This window comes from Sceloporus occidentalis, unplaced genomic scaffold, assembly GCF_023333645.1.
Source record: "Sceloporus occidentalis isolate IW3139 unplaced genomic scaffold, rSceOcc1.0.p SCAF_4, whole genome shotgun sequence".
NCBI lineage: Eukaryota > Metazoa > Chordata > Lepidosauria > Squamata > Phrynosomatidae > Sceloporus > Sceloporus occidentalis.
In genome coordinates this window covers 51937552-51958572 of record NW_028316984.1, presented here as the reverse complement: position 1 = coordinate 51958572, position 21021 = coordinate 51937552, and positions in this window count along the sequence as shown.

Here is a 21021-nt window from a genome sequence, read left to right as displayed (position 1 = left end):
TTATGAATAACTGTTAGTGTAATTATGGACAACATTATGCTATGAATCTTTTTTTTAAGAACTACTTTTATAGTTTCCCAATTTTCATATACTGCATGAACCAAAATAAGACTGTATCAGAACCAGCATTTTAAGTTTCAATAAATATTCAGTGCTTTACTGAAATGTAGATATATTGCAGTTTTTAAACCTTAGTGTATATCTTCATTTATCTGGAAATTCATCTGTTTTGTGGGTGTAGAACAAGGGTGGGCAAAGTACAGCGTGTGATCAAACTATTTGCATCTGGGTAAAGTAGCTAGCTTCTTCTCTTTTATGTAGCAGTTAGCAGAAATCTGTTCTGGCTTGCTTGGACAGGAAACCTAGTCACCCACCTCAGAGCAGCACAATTTAATTTTGAGTGACACCCTTCTTTTTGCCAGAAGTAGCAAAACTGGTCTCTTGTTTTACCTTTTTTTTTATTAACTCCTTGCCCAAAACCAGGGAATATGCTGCTATTTTCAGCGAGCTTTAAGGCCTCTTTCGTTTGAATAGTTATGTTTTTGTCATGTTCTGTAGCTGGACCAAAGTGGTATGCAACATTTTTCATGTATTTTATGATGAAAAAAAGGGAGAGAAAAATGAAAAAAGAGTGGGAGGGAGAGAGAGAGAGAGAGAGAGAGAGAGGTTGCATCTGTACTCCAGAAATAATCCAGTTTGACACCACTTTAACTGCCATGCTGAATATTATGGAATTTGGGGGAAGGTACTTTATTGTGGCATGAGCGCTCTCTGAAAGCAAAGGCTAAATGTCTCACAAAACTACGCGTCCCAGAATTACATCACAGTTAAAGTGGTGTCAGACTGGATTATCTCTGCAGTGCAGATGCAGCCAGAGACAGTCACAAACCAGTAACTTTATTGGAAAAGAGACAAGCCAGAGTCACAGGAGAAGCCAAGCACAAGCCCTGCCTTATTTCTCTGGCTATCTGGAAGGATGGGGGAACAAGAAAATGTCATGGCTTCTATGGAACAATAAACGATGGATGGAAATTCTATTGCTGATTTAGACATTCTCCCTGGTAGGATAAGCCAAGCAGATATGATCAAGTACTGTGCAGTGGCCGTCACTAGGGTTGGCATCACCCAGTGCAGTAACTCATGGTGTCTCTCTCACACACACTCCCCTTGACCTCCTCCCACCCCACACTCTACAGAATCTTTAGCTATGTTTTTGTACTAACGTTACTCATTTTTGCCTATCACGGACTGTCATGGTAATAACTGTGACGTAAAACAACTAGCAGAATTAAAATTATACCTTTAAATTACACTATCATACACACAGTCTCAATACGTTTTACATGTACATAGTTTCATGTGATTGAAGGGAAAATTTGGTAAGATGTGGTGTTTTTAAAGAATCTTTTAGAAGAATAATATATATATATATATATATATATATATATATATATATATATATAATTAGTTTATTTTTTAAAAAAATCCTGGGGGCTCTCCTTTCTTCTCCCACTGAGCCTTGCCCCATTTATACCATCTCTTCGGAATTTTAAAGGGACACAGCTGAACACCGCAGCCCATTATTGCCCAAAGGTAGATGTTTGGGGGAAGTGGTGTCACCTGCCCTTAGGGTGTCATTTGGCATGGATTCAATATGGCTAGTGTAACCATTGCCTGTTTTTCAACTTTTTCACAAATAAATGGTGACACAACAGTGAAGGGGAAAGCAGGACCTCTACCAGGAAGATATTTCATAGCTAGGTGCCACCAATCACAAGAATGGCAATATGATGTTAATATACTTTTATCTTTTCCCTCCTTTAATAATAATGTTTATTATTATCTTGATTCCACAGTTCACCAGCTTTTGTTGACTGGAGCTTTGGATCACCATTGATTCAGATTTTGTCCAAGAATCTAGGAATCCATGAAGGATCATTAGATAATGTGCTTTGTTCCAAGTAGTGTTACTTTTTGTAATTGTGTTGTTGTGATTGTATCTATGAGTGTAGCCACAATGCAGAATTGAAGCAATTTGTCACCAGTTTAACTGCCATGACTTATCCAAAAGATCCCTGGGATTGTAGTTTGGTGAGGTATTCAGCCCAGTCTGTCAGAGAACTTTGGTGCCACACAAAACTACAACTTCCAGGGTTCTGTAGGATAGAACTATGGCAGTCAAAATAGAATCAAACTGCTTTAGCTCTGTAGTGTGCTTACACCCAAGGTCAGTTTCATTCAGATGTTCAATCAGTCTATATGGGATTGTTTCCAAAGCATATTATTAGTATAATATAGATACTATCTAATTTGAAGGCTGTTTAAATAAAGGGTAGTTCTGTTTTCCATTAATTCAGAATCATTTTTGTCAGCTATGCTGATTTCCCCAACGATTAGAAAATAGAAACAGACATTTTTTTCACTTGTTTTCAAGGAAAGCTATCCCATTCTATCCCATTCCCACCACTGCATAAATATGATTTATAACCTGAGGCTTTTATATCGCTCTGTACTGCATCTGAAGAAATGAGTTCATATCCACAAAAACTCATGCTAAAATAATAATAAAAAAACAATCTTAAAGGTGCTCCTACATTCCCTTTTCCCCACCTTCCCTTCTTTTTTCTCATTAGTTTTTCAAGATACTTCTCTCTTTTCCATATCTCACAAAACATCCTCATTCCTTAACTTTCAATGCCTGCTCCCCTTGATCAAATCCTACTAGCCACTGTGTTTTTCCTTCTGCAAAGCCAGGGATTTTGAGCACTGCCATGTGGGTGCTGACCTATGTGTAATAGCAGACCAACTTATGACTTCTCATTGCAGAAGAGCACAACTAGCTGGTGATTTGTATGCATAAAATCAGGTAATGTCTTCAGGCTTCCGTGAGGTGCATATGTTTAATTCATACACTATAGGCTGAGGTGGGAATGGCTGCAGCCATGCCAGACCCTGAAGACCTTTGGGATGTAGTCTGGATGGGCAAGAGGGAGGGCAAGGCAGCTTGCCTGCTCCCTGCACTGGGTGACACCAACCTCAGGGATGCTACTGAACCTTGCTATTGTATATTCTGAAGGACAGAAATTCAAGAATAAGGGTGCATCTGCACTGCAGATATAATGCACTTTGACATCACTTTAGGTGCTGCAGCACCATCCTAGGGAATCCTGGGATTTGTAGTTTTACAAGGTCTTTAGCCTATTCTGCCAAAAAGTGCAGATGCCTCACAAAGCTACAAATCCCAAGATTCCGTGGGATTCAATCATGTCAGTTAAAGTGGTGTCATACTGCATTATTTCTAGTGTAGGTGCATCCTGAGGGCATGTCTATACAGGCCAAATGACCTGGTTTCCCCTTGCCTTCATGTCACCCTATTCAGATGATGCAGGGCCAAAGGCCCAACTCAATTGCAGACTTTCTACATGTGGGAATTCCAGTCCTGTGATGAATCCGGGCCATATAATTTAAGTCTTACCTTTTCCTCTGGATCATCCCAGAAAATCTGGAGCACTTCAGAGTGATGCAGGATGGTTGACCTACTGAAACTGACAAGTTAGTCATGACTACATCTATTTGCACTCTACAAAATGAAGATGGGCTTCAACTGGGCTTCTTTTGGATAACCTGGGTAAATCTGTTGTTTAAAGAATCATTAGCTTCTGATGTAAAAGCAAGGCTGGCAAATTACCAGAACTCAAAATCTGGTGGATGGGGGGAGCAGTAGAAGAAGGGAAACTGGAAAATATTTCAAAATTATACACCTATCTTGAGAGGTCTATGGACATCCCTGTCCACACTCCTGATTGTCTGTCTCTGTATAATATATAAATAATAACTTGAGCAGCTTTTCTGTCAGCTTTGTCTTTGGAAGTACTCCTCATATTGTAGTAAAATACAGTAAATTTGGCTCCTTGGCTTCGATTACAGACATCTGATCCTTTTTTCTTTTCTTTTCTATTCTTTTCTTTTTGCAAGTACTTAGTTCCTCATCATGCTAGCTCTGTTTAATGTTCATGTTTCAATCATGTCTACATGACAGCTTCCTGTACTGAAGAAACTGAGAGATAAGGGATACTGTATTACACCAGCACAAGTTAAGGCTAGAGATCATCCGGGAATGCTGTGTCTCATTTAGATCCTGTTGCCTGTTTTTATTAGTCAGGAAATACCAGAAGAAAAACAATGCTTACCTTTGCAGTACCAAGAAGAATTTAAATACTTGTGTTTAACCATGTTAAATTTGTACTGACATTTCTTATTTATTACTTATTCATAGTTAGCATTTTCTTACAGCCTGGTAGTTGTTGTGTTTGGTGCACCTGAAGAAAAAACAGGAAAGATAATGAAGTGTGAGGGGAACAGAGCAGAATACTCAGGAGAATCCTGGTTAGACATTGCACCACATATTAAAGAATCTGCTTGAAACTTGAAGTGTGAAGCAAAACACTGCAAGCTGGGAAATAAATATTCATTAACCACAAATAATCTGACAGAGGCACATATGCAATCTAATCAAAAGTAAAAGCTGAGGTTGTTATGATTCCAGTTAAGAAGGGTAAAGTACATTCAAAATGTGGAAGAGACTCTCTTATTGACAAATTGCTACACAGATTTGAAATACTTGGCATTCATGATAACTAAAGCAGGATAAATGTCCAAATATAAGATAAACTTCCATTGGGATTGCCAGTCTCAGATCCTAATCCAGCAAGCTGGAAACAGCCTGAGGGGCTCTACAGACCGCCCCTAAGAGACGGGTCTTTTCGTACTGGATTGGGGCTGCAACAACTGCATGCTGCAGCCACGATCTGGCCTTTCCAAGTAAGTTTATCGCACAGGCCCTAGAATGGACCCATCACATTACAAAAAGGGGGTGTGATGGGAACTGGATGGGATGAAAAACGCATCTTACTGCACAGGAGAATGTTGCCGCTGCTGCCGGACGTTCCCATCGCGTTCCACATCCTTCCCAGAGGGGGCAATTTTTGAGAACGCTTTTGAACAGGGGATGGATGTGGAACATGATGGGAACGTCCTGCGGCAGCACCGGCATTCTACTGTGGGGTAAGATGCATTCTTCACCTCATCTGGTTCCCATCACGACCCCTTTTTGTAACGCGACAGGCCCATTCTAGGGCCTGTGCGATAAACTTAATGGTGCAAAAAGGAGCCACAAAAAGTGGCCCTCTTCAGATCAGCCATTAAGGCCAGCCTGGGGGTGGAGTTGGGGCATCGCGTCCAGATGAAGCATGCCCCGACTCCACCCCAGGGTGCCATGATGTCATGCACCGCTCTACACAGCGCGTAGCATCATGGTGCTCCTCCGGTGCTGTGTCTATACGACATAGCGCCGATGTAGTGCCGCCAGGTCACGCTGCCACAGCTATGGCACCCTTTTGAAGATGGAAAAAGCAGCCATATTTTGCGGCTCCTTTTTGTGCCCTTGAAAGGCTGGATCAGGGCCCTGGTGTGCGGTTGCCACAGCCCTGATCTGAACAAAAAGGGGCGGTCTGTAGAGCCCTAGAGGCTCCTTTTTCAGCATTGCCACAGCATGGAAGTGTTCCTTCAGCACTGCCTCATATGGACGCAGTGCTGGCAGAGTGCCATGATGTTGCATGCCATGTGGAGCAGTATGTGACATCATGGTGCCCTGAGAGTGGATTCGGGATGTGCTTCATCTGGATGCGATGCCCCCACTCTGCCCACAGGCCGGCCTTAAGGGCAGGTGTGAAGGGGTCTAGTTCAGACCAATTTAGAGGCCAACGAACTTGAGCTGTGGCTGAATCCTTGTACTTCACATTCGCACTCATAGAAAAGCAAGAAATGGCAGGGTTATCCAGGAGGGGGGAAAGTCTCTGGAAGTACTGAGACTTTCCAGTTCATTTTGTTCTGATTTTATCAACATGTCCCAGGTTTGCATCTAAACTCTTTTTTGAAATACCCCAGGGTTCCCTCAATCTCCTCTCCTTTGTATTCTTCTTCCTCCTGTTCTCAATGATCATCTGTCACATTTAGACTCATGAAACATTTCAGAAACTGTTTTTCATCCATTTCCACTGATCCTTCTCTATTATTTATTATTGTTAATTATTCAGGAGTTATAGTCAAAGTGCTAAAGAGCTTTAGCCATATTACTCTAGTTAAACATTAGGACATTTTGTTTTGGTGCAAACATACCTATTCCTCTTATGTGTTCTCTGAAGATTATTACATGCTGCCTTTAAACCATGATTACAGTTGGGGAAAAAAGCACCTTTGGTGATACTTATCACAAGACACCAGCTCTGACCTGCAGCTGCTGTGTCCACAAAGTGTGGTTAGGACACCTCTTTTCATTGACAAGGGAAACCCATCAATTATCTTGCAATTGCTCTAGTCCCCTGGTGCAAAACATTGCTACTGGGCCAGCTGTGATATTGGCAGTCAAGTGGTGTCCTCCTTGCGATTCCCAAGCAGGCTGATTCCTTTTATTTGTTTATTTTCTATTTCTTTTCTTTATTTAAAAACTGAGATTACATCAGCAGCGCTCTGAAACTGCATGAAAAAGTGAAATTAAAAATTAAATAACCCAAAAGGCATGCTGGGTAGAGCAAAGGGCATGGAAGTGGGGTTAAGGGGGAGTCAGAAAAAGAGTGCAATGTCCCAGTTGTGCAGTTGACAAGACCTGTAATAATGGTTGCTCTGAAACTGCTATGTTTCCATTTTTATTAACTGATGTGATTGCAGTGAGAACAGTGATTGTGTGGTAATGTCGTCTGTTGAATCTGTGTCCTGGAGACAATGTCTGTGTTTACTACTGGTGGACTTCTTAGTTCCAGAATAATACAAACAACCAGCCAGGTAGAAATAATTTCATTTTGGAAAACAGTGGATTAATTTAAACTGTGAAGTAGGAATGAAACATTCTCGGTGATGCCAGGAGTTTCTAGGAAATACTTTGGTCAGAAGAAAACATCATGGGGATCTTCAAAATAAAATTGGTTTGTACTGGAACAAAACCTGAGACTTTCTGATACCCCCCCCTTTTTTTTTTTTTTCTGGATGAGCTCAGTGACAGCTTTTCTTGGTTTGTGAAATCTGGATAACATTTTCTGGAGTAGTAGCCCCTTATGAGGAAATAATAGTTTCATTTCATTTAATTTCGGAAACTCCATTTACACTCCATTTTAATTTTTTATATTTATTTGTAAAGGGATCTGATTACTCTTTGGCAGAATCAAATAAAATTGGCAAGGAGAGTTACCTCTTCTAAAGGGACCAGTCACTCAACCAGGTAATAGGCCCTATCTGTTGCAATTCCCTATTTTGCACAACTGTTAGAGGCACAGGAGCCCTTCCCAGTTTTCAATCTGGCAACCATATTTCTCACTAGTCTCTTTGTGTAACTCATGCAAATGTCATACAGCAGAGAGGTGACCCTAGTTAAAATACTGAAAAATTGTGCAGCGCATCTAAAAAGTGTAGTAGTGGTGGTGCTGGGCTGATTTCCCTTCCTAAGCAAATATTTTATTTTTCTTTATTTTATGGCAACAGTTTGATATCTGACCCTAAGCCAAATGCTCCCCCCCCCCCCCAATTTGTTAACTGTAGCTGAAGAATGTGGAGACCTAGGATGGATAAAACCCAAGTTTATGGGGAGGGGATTTTCTACTCACTTGTGAAAGTCAGCAGAAAATGACTGGGCAATGGATGTGGAACACACCATGAAGGAGGTGTAAGGATCTGGACAGCAAGCATTTCCTATACAAACTCCCAAGTGGAATACTCTCCCAGGTCACTAGGGGGGTGTTCTCACTTGCTTATACTCCGTGTTACAAATCGAATCCAAGGTACATTGTTCCTATTAGAAACCGAATTAAATCTAGAACAGTTCTAGAGCAACCCGCAATCGTCCCCACTAGAAATCGAATCGTACAGCGGTTTATAAATTTGATTCGTGTTTTCGTCATTTAACGCGGGTTAAAAAAATAGAAGGGTCTAACCTACATTTTTCCCTTGAATCGGGATAGGAACCGGAGCATTTAAATAGGAACTGCAGCCTTTGAAATCGGGTTAGCTGGATGGGAGGAGCGGAGTGCGATGGGGCTGGCCTTGGGGGAGTTGCCCTTTCTGTCCCCATCCGTCGTGGCTGTCGCCATTTTTGCTTCCCTCACCCCTTTGTCCGCTGTGGTCTTTCAATAAGAGATAAGGATTTTTTTTATTTTTTATTTTAATGGTTTACAGGCACTTAATCTCTTCAGCGCTTTAAGCGCCTGAAGTCCCGGCTGCTCAAGCGCCTGCATCTGCCAAAGGACTACAAGGCTTCCCCCGGAGGATTGCAACCTCCCCTCTGTGTGGGGAGAGCCCATTTCTAACGGAGGAGAGGCAGGAAGGGAAGCCTCCTCTCGAAGAGGCATTCCCTGCCCGCTTGGGCACTGATCTCGCCAAGGCAGGGAAGGGAAGCCTCCTCGCGAGGAGGCATCTGATCTCGCCCAGGCAGGGAAGGGAAGCCTCCTCGTGAGGAGGCATCTGATCTCGCCCAGGCAGGGAAGGGAAGCCTCCTTGCGAGGAGGCATCTGATCTCGCCCAGGCAGGGAAGGGCTCTGATCAATGCGGGGGGGGGGGAATAGAGCCTTTCTCCCTCTCTTTCTCAAACGGAATCTGCCTTCTCCTCCAACCCTGGAAAGAGAATCTTTGGGAAGAGTGCTCCCTCCCTGCTTTTCCAGCAGCCTCCTTCATTGATCTCTGGGCTCTCTGAAGGGATTCTCCCTGGCTGTCTCGGAGACATCAAGAGGGGATGCTGTCCTGCAAAACCCATCCCCATAGTTTCTCTGGAAACAGCTTGGGCTCCCCAAATTCGCTTTGCCAGCAGCCTCCTTCATTAATCTCTGGGCTCTCTGAAGGGATTCTCCCTGGCTGTCTTGGGAGACATCAAGAGCGGATGCTGTCCTGCAAAACCCATCCCCATAGTTTCTCTGGAAACAGCTTGGGCTCCCCAAATTCGCTTTGCCAGAAGCCTCCCCCAGCCTGGGGTCTTTCTTCCAAGGCAGCAAACGTGCTTTGGGCAGTTTTCTCTCCCTCAACCATCCTTCCCTACGAATAATTGCAGGACTCATAGGCACTTTAAGCGCCTCCTCATTGGTTCTTCTATAACAAACCGTGAAATTTAAAAGTGATGTTATGATGACGTTGCTTTGATTGACAGCCCCAAAATGGTGAGTGGGAACGAAATAAGGCTAAAACCGATTTATATATACACCGTTTTATTTGAATAGGAATGAAAGCAGATCACTTAAAGCAAATCAATTGGTAAATGAGAACGAAGAAAAAAAGCGGTTCGGAACGCGGGATAAGACCAGGGTTATTTTGAATCGATTTAACTGATACCGGTGTATTTTAAAGCGTTGTAAATCGCAAGTGGGAACAGGCTCACTGACTCTACAAAAAATCTTTAAAAATTTTCCTGATCCTAAGAGAGAGAACTAACACTGCTCTGAACCTTCCAGTATCCCTGCCTCCAAAACTTCATAAAACTATGTCCTATAATTAGACGCTAGTACTATGATGCTGGAGACCAGGGTTCAATTTCCTGGTCAGCCATGAAACCCACTAGGTGACCTTGGGCAAATCACATACTCTTGGCCTCAGGGGAAGGCAATGACAAACCTCCTCTGAACAAATCTTGCCAAGAAAACCCTATGATTAGGGGTTTAACTCTGAAATGAGTTGAAGGTACACAACACACACACCATCAGTGACAAAATGAAAACCCATCTTCCCATTTCTTCCAACTCTAGAATTTCATAGCACCAAAAAATCAAAGGCTTGGAAGAAGCATCATAAGCCACTGAGTCCAACTGAGAACTGCCCAGTGCAGGATCTTCAACTAAACCATCCCTAACAAGTAGATGTCCAGCTTCTTTTTGAAGATGTCCAGGGAAGGAGGCCTCTTTTCTTCTTCATACCTCTTATCATCCTTTTTGCCCTTCTCTGAACCTGCTCCAGCTTGTTTTCTTTATACAGTGAGCTTAGGAGCAAATGCATATATTATTATTATTATTATTATTATTTGTACACACACACACACACACACACACGGAAAATGTTGCCTGGGTTTCTGTGTCCACTGAACTGAATGACGCTTAGAATCATATTTCATCTGATCTCCCAAAGCAGTCTAATTTAGCTTGGGATTGGCTGAATCTAAAGAACACCCTTTGTGTATATGCACAATTGGTTTGGAGAAATGAGCTCAGATTCTTGTTTTCAGCAGAGCTTTGCTATGGAGAAAGCTAAATATGAGCTCTGTAACAGGAAAACATACCAGCTCCTGTAGATTGGGACAGGGACATCTGTGCACACCCACAGTTATTTTGTTGTTTGTTGTTGTGGTTATTGTGTGCCTTCAAGTCATTTCTGACTTGTGGCAAAAGTCAGAAATGACTATTGTGCGGTTTTCTTGGCAAGATTTGTTCATATGGTTTTTTTGTCTTTGTTTTCCTCAGGGTTGAGAGAGTGTGACCTGTTCAAGGTAATCCAGTGAGTGTTCATGGCTGAGCAAAGTCTCCAGAGTCATAATCCAATACTGAAACCTTGTCTACACCATGAGAGTTGTACTCTCTAATTATTTTAAAACCACAGGAAAACCATCTGATTTGGCAAAACCTTCTGCAAAAACTACCCTAAGCTGGATATATCCACAAGTAGGGTTGCCATTTCACGGTGGTGGGCGGGACTTTCCCGCCCCCTGGGGGACGTGCCCGGTCCCATCCCGCCCCCGCCCCCGCCCCCGGGTGGCTGCCCAACTCTGAGCTCCCAGGGCTGCTGCCTGCCTTCTATAGAGTGCTGCCTGTGAAGCATGCCTGGAGCAGCAGCAGGAGGACTGAAACCAGCAGGGGCGGGGTCTGCTGCACTGCCCTGCCTCTATTGGCCAGCCCTCTGCTTCCTTATTTGGGCAACATCCAAGCAGGGAGGAATTTACACTCAGGCAAGCTGCTTCCCCCTTTCTCTTTCCCCTCCTTCTCTTCTTCTTGTTACTCTGTTTTTTTTCTTCTCCTCCTCTTCCCCTCCTCTTCCTCCTCTCCTTTTTCTTCCTTTCTTCCCCCTCCTCATCTTCTTTTTCTCTTTCTTCCTCTCTCTAAGCCCCCCTCCTCTTCTTCTCAGGGGTCCAGGGCTTCTCAAGGCTTTGCCCCCATTAGAAAAGAAAAAAGGCTTTGGATCTGTCCTATAAATCCCTCCTAAGTTGAGACATACCTGGGAAAAAGAGGGGGCGAGGGGTTTGGGGGGGTTGGGGGGGCAAGGAAAAGGAGGAAGGGGGGAATTGCTAAGAAGGCTTGGGAGTGGGAAATGTAGTTTTCAAAGGCACAAAGGACTGCCTGTGATCTTGCAAATGCTATGCCTGCTTGGGGGTGGGAAATGTTCCTGTAGAATTGGGGGGGGGGGTGTTTGGCCAGAAAGAGAAGTACATTTCAGCCTTCTGTCTAGAAATAATGCCAAAATGTCCTCCATTTTGAGCATGCCTAAGAAACATGCATTTATATTAACATTTTTAAAAAAAATTATCAATTTTTTCATGTGTCCTCCATTTTTTAAAAAACGTGTCCTACATTTGAAAATGTGGCCCTACATTTGTCCTACATTTGTCCCAGTTTGGAGGTCCTGCCTTATGGCAACCCTATCCACAAGTTGTGATTGAAGTACTGATTTCAGACATTGGGCTGGCATAAGAACCTACAACATTGTAAACCAATTTAAATTGTACAATTTTGAATTGCAGCATTGCCAAAGAGTCACATCCCCAGGAAGGAAATATTGAATCCCATTTTAGAAAAAAGACAGGATATAAAGACATAATATAAATCCAGTAAATAAAGTCCTAGCTGCACCACTACACAGATGGAGCAAGGCATGTGGCTGATGTGCAAGAGTTGCCATGCATCGCAGTATAGTTTTGGCCAACAGTATGACATTTTGTGAATCAAATTGCCCTTGCACAATGACAGCAGAAGGAAAGGGGGACAATTACCCTCAACCATGTACCATGGAGCACTGGAGGGCAGCTGAAGGTCATTGATGCCCTGTGCCTGTGCCCACTTTTCATCATGCTCCTTTATGTGGTGGGGTCCTGTTGCACAAAGGGATCTCTTGTACAGTGTCCTGTTACACATATTCCCAGTTCTTTAACATAGTTGCATACTGTGTCAGCAACATAGCTCCACCATTGTAAAGCTCCAAATTCCATCCCGTGATGCAAGATCTTGGCCAGGTTTTTCCCCCTCTTCTCTTCAAAATTCTGAAAGGTATCTTTACCTGAAGCGCACTGCATGAAATTTTACCTCTGGCTGTTGGAAGATGATATTATGCTGTTCCATTCACTGATCTTAAAAATGATGGGAGATCAGGGCTCCATTCATGGCTCACTTTTTAAAAAATGAGGCACTCAGATGTAAATGTATATTGCTCTGATATAAAGATTTATGGGCCACCATGCAGCATCATAGCTGTAATTCAGCTGTCTAACAAGGATATCAAATTATCCCAGCCACCATCTTTACAACAACTGTCACTGGAGATCTGTCTTCTCCCATTGGCTGCTATGTTACCTTTCCCATGTGACTGTGGTCAATAAGGCTGCATCCTCAAGGTTAAAATAATCAGGTTTGACACCGCTTTAACTGTCATGGCTCCATGCTATGCAATTCTGGGAAAGGTCGTGCTCTGCTCTGGTGCCACAACAAACTACCATTCCCATAATTCCATAGCATGAAGCCAGGTCAATTAAAGTGGTGTCAAACCGGATTATTTCTGAAGTGAGAATGTAGCATAATACAGTATTTCTTCAGAGGCATCAGGAAGTCGTCTTAACTTGGATTATGAATTTGACTGTGGAGTTTATCATACAGGGACCATAGGTGCCACCATCCGCATTGCACAAAAGCATGCAAATGCACTAATGGTTTTTACACAAAGTCAACAATAATGTGATAAGGGCACAATAACAATGTGGTAAAAAGGGTAGAACGCACTTTTGATTTTCACACAGATGCATGAATATCCTGCTAATGGTTTGGAAATAGCAACTTATGCACATGCACGCATGAGTAGTAATTGCATCGCCAGGATCCACGGTGGGGTCCTGGAACTAAACACCAGTGGATACCAAGAACTCATCCTCATCATCCTGTAATCATCCTCATCATCCTCACCTTATCTATTTATTTCAGTGACCTCCAACCCATCCCTGCATTTCCTGCCACATGCATAAAAGAATATAACAATACCAAAAAGAAATAATCCAGCGTATGAAATGCTACGACCCTTACACCAGCTGGCCATGTCTGCCTGCAAATCAGAACCAGAGGTAAACTCATCCCAATAAACCATGGGAACTCCAGCAACAAGCTCAAAATTGATGGTTATCCCATGAATAAACCGTAATTAGTTTGCACATTATAACAATTGCACAAATAAAGTGAATTCATGAATGAAGTGAAAATGAATTCACGATATTTTTCCGTGAATGCCTAAATGCTGGATCATGTCCCTTTCTTATTAGAATAATAGCAGATTGCACGCAATATTGTGTGAAAACCAATTGCACAATTACGTTTAATTTGCTCAATAAACACAGGACCTACTCCTTTTAAACTTCCAATTTTCCCAGTGAGAAAAACTAAAATGCCCAAGCATCTAAAAGTGTAGTTCCTAGTTTGTGATATATTTTCCTTACATTTCTGTGCATTACTAATTATAGACATCTTTCCCTCTCCCCAGATGTGGCTCCGTTATCTTTCCCCTCGTCTCTTGACAAGACACTAAGCACCTTTCAAGACACCCGATCTGTAGGAGGCCCGGGTCTTCTTGGCTTCAGTAAGGTAATGGGGTGTTGTCTTTTGCAGGACAAATGATTTCATCAGGCACAGGAGAGGAGCCAGCTTTCTGTCTTCCACTATCTGACAGAGCCACAGACATCTTCACATTAAGGCAAAAGACTCCTGGCTGTAAAGGCAAAGTGCAGCAATACTGCCATCGAAATAGTGAAAGAAGTGCCAAATCAGCAATGCACTAATTATATTCTGATCTGAACTAAGCCCTTCTTTGGGAAATTATTGCCAATGAATTGTTTTGTCTAGACAGTTCTGGAGAGTAAAATTCTCCATATTTTATCTACTGTACATGGAAGTGACCAGCACTTCTGGTCTGGGCTGTTCCACCAGTAAAAGCAAAGAGCTCAGGTTGGAGGTCTGTGTATTACAAATGAAAACTTTATGTTGCTGAATCTCCTACTGTTCAACTTGCCATTCAGCTGAGCTTTCCTTCAGAATAACGCTATTCTGTCAACTCACTTCTCCATGTTTCTTTTCCAGCTGATACCATCACTCCATGCCTTCTCAGTATCCTCATTCCTTCATATGTTGCTTTGGTCTTTTCTGATCTTTTAGGCTGAATCTATACAGGCTAAATAATATGTTCTTTCCTCACTCTCAGTCCTGTTCAAACACATGACATTCCTCTCATTTTGATGTAAAAACACTTCTTTTCAATACCTGAGGGTTTTAAGGCAATTAAAAAAAACCCTCTGTTTTATGCTTCCGTTTTTGGGAAGAACTGTTGTTGTTTTTTTTAAAAAACAACAACATGTGTCTTGATCCAGAAATTGGGATCAAGGGGGTGGAGGGAGGAGCCAGATTGGTAGTTGATCCCTAGGACAGCTGGTCACTTAGATCACCTGTTCATTTTTGCCATGAAAGAATAGCCCCTTGTTTGTATCAATGTCCACCGTTTCTTTTCTTTTCTTTTTTGGATTTGATGTTTGTATGCAAACATTCACATTGCACATATTTGCAGGTCAGCATTTCATCTGCTCCGCTCTACCAGCTTCACTTTATAGAAGCATAGACAGGCAATCAGAATGATTTGTTTTGATTAAGCAAATATGCACATATGTGGTGGGAATCCAACCCCCCCCCCCAAACTTGCAGCTATAGAATATGAACCAATATGATGAACACAGTACAGATGCTTCTTGCACTAATGTGGCTACATAATAAGGGTTTCCAAGCTTTCTTGTGGCAGTAAAGGGGTCAAACTGGGACAGGGATACTATGCAGTATAGCCCTCATGTAGATTCAGCCTTAGATGTGTGCATGTTAGCCTTTTTTTTTTTTATCTTGCTGCAGAACTTGGAATCCCCTAGTTATGCTGATACTTCCCTCATGTTTCTCAGTGGCTCACATTTCATCAGAACCATCTGAGTTTACTCTATGAGGGTTTAGTTCAGGGGTAGGCAACCTGCGGCCCACGGGCCGGATGTGGCCCGGCGAGGCCTTGGGACCAGCCCCAGCCCAGTCCTGCTGCCGATTGCCGCCAGGGCCTTTGAGGGGCAATTGTCTATAGAAGCCTCAGAAACATGCATTTATATTAATATTTTTTAAAAAATCAGCAATTTTTTTCGCATGTCCTCCATTTTTTTTAAAAAGGTGTCTTCCATTTGAAAATGTTGTCCTACATTTGTCCTGGTTTATTTATATATTTAATTTTTTAAAATAAATTATTTAATTATTTATTTTTTTTGCTTCGGCCCCCCAGTTGTCTGAGGGACAGCAACCCGGCTCCCAGCTCAAAAAGGTTGTCTACCCCTGGTTTAGTTTATTTGGTATCCTTTTATAAAAGCATTTACTTTTGGGGAGGAAAGAAACAATGTGGCCATGATCATCTCAGAGCAGGCAAACCATTCAATTTTTAGGACTCGATTGCAAGGCCTTTATAGCAACTGGTCACAATGCATGTACTCACAACACAAAATGAAACTGTAGTTCAGTCATAGGGAATATAATTGCACTCTTCTGATGCCAGATCAATGCAAATGTATTTCACACAGTATAAGATGTAGTTGTGTGTTGTCCTAAACCACGACAACTTCATGTTCCCTCTGAATGATGGGAAGGCAAGGGCCTGTACCTCAGACATGGTCAGTTAGTGGCAAGGCACAACAGATTTTTGTGCTAATTGTACATATATTCATGTGAGTTCAAATTTGCAGGGTATAATGAATGCAGGGGTTAGGAAATTATGAGACTTGAAATCCCCCCCTAAGCCCTTAAAATAATGCACAGTGGTGTCATTAAGGAGTAAGCACCATTAATGCTCTGTTGAATAGAGCACACATGCACACACACACACAAATTCAAATCAATATCACATTTTTTTCTGGAAATGGCAGGATGGAGTCACTGCCTAATAAATTCTTCAGAAAGAAAAAGGACAAGAACTAAATACCAGCAAAGCTAAAGGTCTGTGAAATACATTAAGTTTTTTCCCCTTGCAGGAATTATTGATTGAAAAAAGAAAGAGAGCAGAGCAAATTAAGAAAGGGCAGAACTTGAAGCCAAGGCACACCACTCTATACCACACCACACTAAATGGAAAAGGCTTCTTACTCCTAGACTGAAATGGAAAGGGAAGCAGAAAGTCTTGGACATTTTAATTTATTTACATCTCTTCCTCAAAACACCGCACTTGTAGAGCCTCATATAAAATATGCCCAGGGATTCAAAGATAGACCTGTAAGTCATTGAACAGCATTCCTCCTTCTCCCACTTGCCACAGAAAAGACATTATTATTGAGTCACACTGTCTGCCTTTCCAAATGGCTGGGCCAAAAATTCTGTTTGGGAGTTAGGATGTAAACAACACCTCAGGAAGTCCTCAAACCAATCCAAGAAAATCCACGATGTTCTGAGAAGAACATCTAAATCTAAGGCACATCTCTATCAATAAGTGATGACCACTTACTTATGTCTGTTTACTCAGTAGCAAATCCTACTGCATTCAATGATCCTTATTCCCCAAACGACGTTCTCATTCTTTGTGCACTTTATGAGCCACATCCTAAATTATGATGTCTTGAAATAAAGTTGAAAAAAGTTCAAAATGCATGTTACAGTAATTATTCAAGGACTAAATAATCCATGATCTTTGTTTTGAACTTCCAGCTGCTTAAGCATTACTCATTTTATAATACCTTCATATTAACCCTATCAGTTTTCTTCCAGTTTATTATGCTAAAAAAAAGTCCATTAGTTTCTCTTTGGTCCCTGGGTCAAATTCAGTAGGACCGCTGTTCTGGCTGTTTAGTTACTGGGTGAACCCTCTATCTTTGCACTGTAAGTAGCTGTCATTTAATACATATATCTCTCTGCTCCCTGTTCTTGTTTTGGAAGATGATTCCAGAGTGTTGACATGCTAGCTTACTTTTGCAGTATTGGCAACTATTTGACCTTTGCTGTTCATCACCTCATGTTTCACTGTTTCATTTAAGTAAAAATTCACATTAGGCATGAAAAGAATAATTTCTGGCCAATGTCAGTATAAGAATTTGAAAAGTAGGGATCCAGCGGGAATCTTATTTGCCTATAGAATTCAGAGACATAGCCATGTTAGTAGAGAATTTCAGTATGCAAAGGGATCTTGTAGCACCTCTGAGACGAACAACTCAGTACCATAAGCTTTTGTAGACCATGCATTGAAGAAGCAGACCAAGCCTATAAAAACTTATACTACAACTTCTTTGGCACAGTCTCAAAGGCACTACATGGTCCCATTGCATACTTGTTTACCTATGTTACTTTGTAAAACAAGTTTCCCTGAGCTGGTGTCCTCTAGCTGTGTTGGGCTACAATTCTTATCATCTAAATCATGCTAGGTGGAGATGATGGCACCAGCAGAACAACAGTGGGAGGGCAGGTCAGGGAAGGCAACTGAAAAGCACCATGTACACCCACAAGACACTTGTCACATGCACAATCCATGTGTACATTCCTGGTTGTTAGATCACAGAGGAGAATGTTACTTACCACATTTAGTTGCACATGACATTCACCATTTACCTTGTACTATTTATTCTGGAATTTACTTCTTCACATGTATTATTTTTAGCATGGTTGGGAATTGTGTTGCTCATGCAAAGAAACACATTTGTTTCTATACCAGGAATGACGATCCTTTGATTTTCTGAAGCCATTTAACCCAACTTCCACTGACCCCAGAAGCATGGCTAATGGTAAGGGGTCATGGAAATTGTACTCCGAATTTCTAAAAGGTTCTGCACCCCTGCCATATGTAATACCACTACACATGAACACATCCTATACTGTGCTGGAAAGTGCAAAAGAGCAATAATACAAATAGCAGTGGATAGTGGGAATTTAATCACCTCTTTTCTACCACAGAAAATCATCTTCTTAATGTTGTTGTTTACATTGGTTGGGAAGCCTTTATTGCTATGGTAGTGATGTAAGAAAAGTTAAGATCCACTTTTGCCCCCTACTATCCCACATTTGTTCCAGCAACTGCTATTTATTTATTTAGATATACACGTTAGTTTGGTTCACACAATGAATGCAATGTCTTACACCGCTGGTACAAATGACACCACAAATACAATTTCTTGCTGTGGCAAAAAGTTTGAATTTTTCACAACTGAAAAGAGATAGTGCCAAGAAGAATCTAGAAGCAGAAACAGCTTTTTCAATTTGAAGGTTAGTCCCTAGTAAAGTGGCCACTTCAATAAAGTGAACCAGTGTTCACATATTATCCTGCAGCAGTGAACAGATGTATAGCTTTATCTGGTGCATTTTTTCCTGTTTTCCATTCTGCTACTGCCAATCACTTTTTCTACCAGCCTGAACTTGCCTGGGGGATGCCCATCATCTCCTGCAATAAAACAGTAAGAACGGCATTTCAAAGGATGTAACAGAATGAATATTTAAAGTCATGTCACAAAGTCAGTGTGATGTCATGCTGCACATTTGAGAAATGAAAATAATTTGTGCCTTTTATTGGATGAGAGAGTCTTAGCTTATACCCTGGAAATGACAAAAAACATCAATTTGCAGGGCTTCTGCTGAATCCCTGGGTCTCATATCCACCATTTCCATGCAGGTATTGTGCTCTTCATGCTGTCTATGTATTCGTAAAAATGCAAATGATCTTCAACCATCTGCCACAAGCCATCTTCCTATCATAATGCTCAAATTGCCCACCCCTGCTTGGGCATAAAAAGTCTTTATATCTTGATCCTGCTTGCTTCAAATTCATGCAGCAGAGACAAAGGAAATTTCAATTAAAGATAGTAACTTAACTTTATGTTGGGCATGCAAAGGGATATTGTAGCACCTGTGAGACTATGGAGTTTATCAGACAAGAGAAATTGGATGTATAATCCAATGGCAATCTGAAGGCAATCCTGGGGTTTCATGTTATTGCGTGATAGACTACCACACGCAATTTCTGGCAATGGCAAGCTATTTTCGGGCAATGGGGAGTCAGTTCAAATGCAATTCGAATTCACGTAAATTCGCTGAACTATTGAATTCGCGTGAATGCGTTCTGGCCCCACTTTCTTTTCATTCAAAACTAAGAGAAATTCCTCCCATGTGATAAACTCCAAACTGAACAAAAGAAGTCATAGCATAAGCATAAGCTACAACTGGGTCTACACTTGCCGGAATACTCAAGGTGGCTCCCAAATTAGCCCCTTACATCTTTGCTGTGGGTTTTCAGCTACTGCAGCAAATGATGGGCAGCTGCCTGCCCACACAGCCCAGTTTGTTGCTCAGTGCCACCGCTGAGATCAGAAGGAGGTGCCCAGCCATGCTGGGTGCCTTGTTTTGACCACAGAGTGACTTGTGCCCACAATAGTGGTGCACAGCAGCTTACAGGGAACATGAGTGAACAGACAGTTGCTGCTGGCACTGTCTTATTTAAATGTGAGTTGAGGGAGGAAGCCCCAAATTGAGTGTGGGTCTCATGAAGATAGTCCAGACCCAATTTGAGGTTTGGTCGTGCATCATGTAAACAGGATACAGTGAGCCCAGGAGAATTTCAGAGTAAATGACCTATGTAGACAAAGCTTAAGTCTGAAAGGTGCTATCTCTTTGCATGCTGGTATTCCAAACTAAATTATTTAATTTATTTATTTGAACATGGACATGTTTCTGAGTTATGTTATACATGTTTGCCAAAATGTTATTGACCAAATTAGCTACACTGGCATAGCTGTGAAGCCCGGAAACAGTGAGAATAAAAATAAAAAGGTGGGTCTGACAGCAGTGCTGAGAAGGACAGTGTTAGCTCTAAGCATCCTACCTCCACAGTCGCTTTGATTCCAGGGGGTTATCTACATGTTTTCTTTTTTATCACAATTATGCAAATAAATGCAATAATGCATTTAGGCTTTGTTGTTCGCACTGCTTTTGTTGGCTTTTGGCAATGCTGCATTGCATCAATAGGAGTCTTAGTTGTCCAAATGTGTCATCATTACAAATATGAGACAGTGTCACAAACAAGAAATTATCTGGGAAGGCAGCCTCATAAAATCATCTGTGCCTGCATTTTCTTTTATTATAGTGTGTCCTTAGTATCTGCTGGAGTTTGGTTCCAGGAACCCCCCCCCCCCCCAATGGATACCAAAATCTGTGGATGACCAAGTCCCATTACATACAATGGCTAAGTAAACTGGTGTCCCTTATATAAAATGGCAAAATTAAGATTTGCTTTTTGGAATTTGTTTATTTTAAAAATATTTTCCAAACTATGGATGCTTGAATCCATGGATAAAAAAATCTGTGGAGGGCCGAATGTATTACTGTTTCCACATTTATTATGAACAAAGAAACCCTCCCTAACCAAAACTTCAAGAGTAGCTAGACAGCACATTAAAAATGCAACAATGAAATACAGAAGCTAAAACAACAGCACAGTCTTCTAAAATCAGCAGCATAAAAATAAAAATATGAGTATGTGGCCTGAACAAATGAGGAGCCACGCCAGCTTTCATTTACTGTAAAAACATGAGATTCTATGCCAGGGAAACTCCCCTGGAAAACAAATTCCAAAACTACCATACTGACACAGAGAAGGCAACAAACTACAGTTCCTAGAATTCCATAGCATGGAGCCATGACAGTTAAAGTGGTGTCAAACCAGATTATTTCTGCTGTGTGGACTGGGAATCTGTTAAACATGTTTTGCATTTTCAAA